Below are 5720 nucleotides of genomic sequence, written 5' to 3'. Positions count from 1 at the left end.
GAGATAAAGGAGCAGGGACTAGAAAGCATTTTCAGACAAATAGTTGACGAGAATTTCCCAAATCTAAGGAATGAGCTGGAGCTTGGAATTTAAGACGTCAACAGAAACACCCAATTATCTTAACCCACAAAGGCCTTCACCAAGACACATTGTATTAAAGTTATCAAAAATCAAGGCAGCCAGGGAGAAGAAAACGGTAACATATAAAGGAAAACCCATTAGATTATCCTCAGACTTCTCAGCACCAACCTCACAATCCAGAAAGGAATGGAACCAAATATTTATTAAGCGAAAGGAACTACCAGCCTAGAATTATGTATCCAGCTAAGCTCTCCTTTAGATATGAAGGAGAAATCAAGACTTTTCCAGACATACAAAAATTGAGGGAATTCTTCACTACAAGGCCCGCACTACAGGAAAAACTGAAAGGGGTCAGCTCACCTAAAACAAAATCACAACAACAACAAAAATACATAATTAGGAGTAAAGTGACTATTGGCCAAATAGAAGCAGAGGAGTGCAACCCTTATTAAGAGCTGGGCATTATTGCTTAAATAATAAGTGAATTGTTATAACAAGATAGGAATGAATGTTCAACATACATAAGGACAAACTGAGACAACGATGTCTGAAAACGGGAGGATTCGAAGATCCGAATTTGCAAAGGGGAATGGAGATAAGGCACGCGCAGAAGAAAACAGACGACTGTATATATATAACTATCCTTTACATATTCGTAATGGTAACCACACACCAAAGATTCAGAACTGAAATATATAACATAAAACAAGAGAACCAGGGGCAAAACCCACAAAAGCCAACCAAAATAAATAAAACAAACACATGGACAAAGAAGCAACGGAAACACTGAGCTACCAGAAAGCAAGATAAAATGGCTATAAGACCTCATATTTCAATAATCACCCTAAATGTAAAGGGACTGAACTCACCGATTAAAAAGCACAGAGTTGCAGAATGGGTCAAAAAACAAAATCCAACCATATGCTGCCTCCAAGAGACACATCTCAGTTCCAAAGACAAATACAGACTCAAAGTGAAAGCATGAAAAATGGTATTTTAAGCAAATGGCATTCAGAGAAGAGCGGGAGTAGCAGTACTAATATCAGATGAAACAGACTTCATAATTAAAAAGGTAAAGAAAGATACTGAGGGACACTTCATAATGATAAAAGGAATCATGCACCAAGAAGACATAACACTTATTAATATCTATGCTCCTAATCAGGGAGCCCCGAAATATATAAAGGAATTACTAACAGAACTAAAGAGTGAAACAAACCAAAACACTATCGTAGTAGGAGACCTAAATACCCCACTGTTGTATTTGGACAGATCATCCAAACAGAAATTCAATAAGGAAATCACATCCTTAAATGACACATTAGACCAACTGGGCATAATTGACATTTACAGAGCCTTTCATCCCAAAACAGCTGCTTAGACATTCTTCTCTAGTGCACCTGGAACATTCTCAAGAATCTACCACAAACTGGGACACAGAAATAGACTCAACAAATATAAGAGGGTTGAAATCATACCAACTATATTCTCTGACTGTAATGCTTTGAAACTAGAGATCTACTGCAAAAAGAAAGCAGGAAGAACCACAAATACATGAAAATTAAACAACATAGTACTGAAGAATACTTGGGTCAGAGAAGAAATAAAAACAGAGATCAAGAGATACATAGAAATGAATGATAATGATAGTACAACATGTCAAAACTATTGGGACATGGCAAAAGTGGTCATATCATTACAGCCTACCTCCAAAAATAAGAATGAGCCCAAATAAATAACCTAACACTTCATCTTAAAAAACTAGAAAAAGAAGAACAGATGAAGCCTAAAGTCAGCAGAAGGAAAGAAATCATCAAAATTAGAGCAGAAATAAATGAAACTGAAAACAAAAGAACAAGAGAAAAAATAAATGCAACAAAGAGCTGGTTCTTTGAGAAGGTTAATAAAACTGGCAAACCCCTGGTTAGACTCACTAAAGAAAAAATAGAAAGGACACAAAATTAGGGATGAAAGAGGGGAAATTACGGCATATCGCAGAAAACAAAGGATCATACAAGAATACTATAAAAAAGTATATAACACTAAATTTAATAACTTAGAATAGACCAGTACTTACAACCTTCCTAGAGTGAATCAAGAAGAAATGGAAAGTCAAAATAGACTGATCACAGTATCGAAATTGAAACAATCATCAAAAACCTACCAAAAAGTAAAAGTCCATAACCAGATGGCTTCACCAGTGAACTCTACCTAACATTCAAAGAAGATTTAATACCTATTCTCCTCAAACTCTTCCAAAAAATTGAAGAGGAAGCAATACTTCCCAACTCATTTTATGAGGTCTATATTACTGATACCAAAACCTGGTAAGCATAACAGAAAAAAAGAAAACTACACAGCAATATCTCTCATGAACACATATGCAAAAATCCCGAATGAGATACTAGTGAACCGAATACAGCAACATATTAAAAAGATTACACACCATGATCAAGTGGGCTTCATCCCAGAGGCACAAGGATGGTTCAACATACACAAATCGATTAATGTGATACGCCACATAAATTAAAAAATAAGAATCATATGATCATATCAACAGATGCAGAAAAAGCCTTCGATAAGATACAGCATCCATTTATGATCAAAACACTTCACAAAATTGGTATAGAAGGAAAGTACCTTAACATAATAAAGGTCATCTATGACAAACCCTCAGCCAACATTATAGTTGATGGTGAAAAACTAAAAACCTTCTAAGATCAGGAACAAGGCAAGGCTGTCCACTGTCCACTATTGCCGCTCTTATTCAATATAACATTGGAGGTCCTAGCGAGTGCAATGAGATAAGAGAAAGATATAAAAGGCATCCAAATAGGAAACGAAGAAGTCAAACTGTCACTATTTGTGGATGACATGATTTTCTATATAGAAAACCCTAAAAACTCTACAAGAACACTACTAGAAACAATAAGCAAATACAGTAAAGTATCTGGATACAAAATCAACGTTCAAAATACGTAGCATTCCTATACTCTAATACTAAAGTATCAGAAAAAGAAGTTGAAAAAATAATTCCTTTTGCAATTGCAACGAAAAGAATAAAATACCTAGGTATAAATTTAATGAAACATGTGAAGGACCTATATAATGAAAACTACAAAACCCTATTAAAAGAAATCGAAGAAGATACAAAGAAATGGAAAGATATTCCATGTTCTTGGATTGGAAGAATCAACACAATTAAAATGGCCATATTACCTAAAGCATTATACAGATTTAATGCAATCCCCATCAAAAGCCCATAAGCATTTTTTAAAGAAATAGAACAAAAATCATCAGATTTGTATGGAAGCACCAAAGACCCCAAATTGCCAAAGCCATCCTGAGACAAAAGAATGAGGCTGGAGACATCACTCTGCTTGACTTCAAATTATACTACAAAGCAATAGTAATCAAAACAGCATGGTACTGGCAGAAAAAGAGATACACAGTCCAGGGGAACAGAATCGAAAATCCAGAAGCAAACCCATATTTACATGGGCAAATAATTTTCAACAAAAAAGCCAAAAACATACAATGGAGAAAAGAAAGCCTCTTCAACAAATGGTGCTGGGAACACTGGAAAGCTACCTGCAAAAGAATGAAAACAGACTGCTTTCTATCACCACACACCAAAATTAACTCAAAATGGATTAAGGACCTGAATATAAGACCTGAAACAATAAAATGCATAGAAGAAAACATAGGAACTAAACTCAAGGACCTTGCACTTAAAGAGGATTTTATGAATTTGACCTCAAAGGCAAGGGAAGTAAAAGCAAAAATAAATGAATGGGACTACATCAAAGTAAAAAGCTGCTGCTCAGCAAAAAAAACCAGGTCAGCAAGGTAAAGAGGACAACCATCTGAATGGGAAAGCATATTTGCAAGCAACATCTCCAATAAGGGCCTAATATCCAAAATATACAAAGAACTCACACGACTCATTAACAACAACAAAACAAATGATCCAATCAAAAAATGGGCAGAGGACCTAATAGACACTTTTCTCCCCAGAAGACATACAAATGGCCAACAAATATATGAAAAGATGTTCAACATTGCTAGCTATTAGGGAAATGCAAATCAAAACCACAATGAGATACCATCTTATACCTATTAGAATGGCTATAATCAACAGGACAAGCAATAACAAATGTTGGAGAGGATATGGAGAAATAGGAACCCTCATATACTGCGGGTGAGACTGCAAATTGGTTTAGCCACTATTGAAAACAGTATGGAGGTTCCCCAAAAAACTAAGAATTGATCTACCATATGATCCAGAAATCCCTCTACTGGGTATTTACCCCAAAGCTTGAAAACCCATATCTGTAAAGATATTTGTACACCAATGTTCATAGCAGCATTATTCACAGCGGCCAGGACATGGAAGCAACCGAAGTGTCCTACAATAGATGACTGGCTAAAGAAGCTGTGGTACATATATACAATGGAATGTTACTCAGCCATAAGAAGAGATGAAATACTGCCATTTGCGACAACATGGATGGAACTCGAGATAATCATGATAAGCGAAATAGGCCAGGCAGAAAAAGTTGAAAATCACATGATATCACTTATATGTGGGATATAAACCTAAAAGCAACAAATGAGCAGGACAGAGACTCATGGACATGGACTATAGACTAGTAGTTACCAGAGGACTATAGAGTAGTGATTACTAGTGGGGTGGGGGAGGGTAAAGTAGGTAAAGGAGTAGAAAGGTAAAGGGGGACAAATATAGGGGGGTGAGGGGGGAGTAGGTAAAGGCGATCAAATATATGGTAGCTGAAGGAAACTGGACTTTGGTGAACAGTAGAATATACTGATGTCAAATGATAATGCACATCTGAAAATTATGTGATTGTGTAACCAATGTTACCGCAATAAACTTAATTAAAAAAATAAAATTAATTAAAAAATAAAATGTAAAAATTAAAAAAAAAATTGGGCTAAGTCACAAAGATACTATAGTTTGGTGGAAAGGCTCAAATTATAATCTATTAAGAAAAACAAAGGTCAATAAGTAGTTAAGGTGATGTCAGAAATATAGAGAAATAAAAGTTCTTAAAAGAAAAGGCCCTTATATTCATATGAACTTTTCCTTATTTTGCAGAGTGAACAGGAGATTAAGGTCTTGCTACTTCTCAGTATGGTCCCATGGATCAGCAGCAGGGGCATCACCTGGAGGCTGTTAGAAAGGCAGAATCTCAAATCTACTGGGTCAGAATCTAAGGTTTAAGAAGATTCTCTAGGTGACTTTCATGCAAACTGAAGTTTGAGAAACGCTTGTCAAGGCAACCCAGCTTCTTACTGGCAAAAAGAGGAATAGAAGACTTCTTATTATATTAAGATGATTTCTGGTCCTTTGCTACAAACCAAAATTTTATTTTCATCAGGAATGTGGGACTGGACAAAAGGAATCTAAGAAACAGAGGAAGTTTGCCTTCATCTTCAATTATGGAGTAGAGATATCTTTTGAAGAATTTAGTCTCCAGGCTGAATTTAAATCAAAGTCCCCAGAGGTAGCTACCATTTGCTGTGGACACGTGAAGCCCATAAAGATTGGATATGATTATATAATCCTGAGAGGGATTATACTGTAGCTAGTGTGTAATATAAATATTTCATAGGCA

The 5720-nt window shown here is 35.7% G+C and overlaps 2 protein-coding genes across 9 annotated transcripts in view; one reads left to right on the top strand and one right to left on the bottom strand.

The window, feature by feature from the left end:
• MIS18BP1 (MIS18 binding protein 1) overlaps window positions 1-5720 on the bottom strand; it is a 48351-nt gene that overhangs the window by 3902 nt on the left and 38729 nt on the right. The window lies entirely within an intron of this gene.
• LOC111730703 (Fanconi anemia group M protein-like) overlaps window positions 1-5720 on the top strand; it is a 27585-nt gene that overhangs the window by 10584 nt on the left and 11281 nt on the right. The window contains exon 4 of one of the 2 annotated variants that reach the window (XM_023522089.1): window positions 5201-5714. The exons of the other annotated variant lie outside the window; for it this stretch is intronic. The gene's annotated coding sequence lies outside the window, so the exon portion shown is untranslated. Of the gene's footprint in view, window positions 1-5200; window positions 5715-5720 lie in introns of those variants that run through there. 2 annotated transcript variants of the gene reach the window in all.

The sequence above is a fragment of the Pteropus vampyrus genome, unplaced genomic scaffold (genome assembly GCF_000151845.1).
Source record: "Pteropus vampyrus isolate Shadow unplaced genomic scaffold, Pvam_2.0 Scaffold10, whole genome shotgun sequence".
Lineage (NCBI taxonomy): Eukaryota > Metazoa > Chordata > Mammalia > Chiroptera > Pteropodidae > Pteropus > Pteropus vampyrus.
This window is presented reverse-complemented; position numbering and strand designations above follow the sequence as displayed.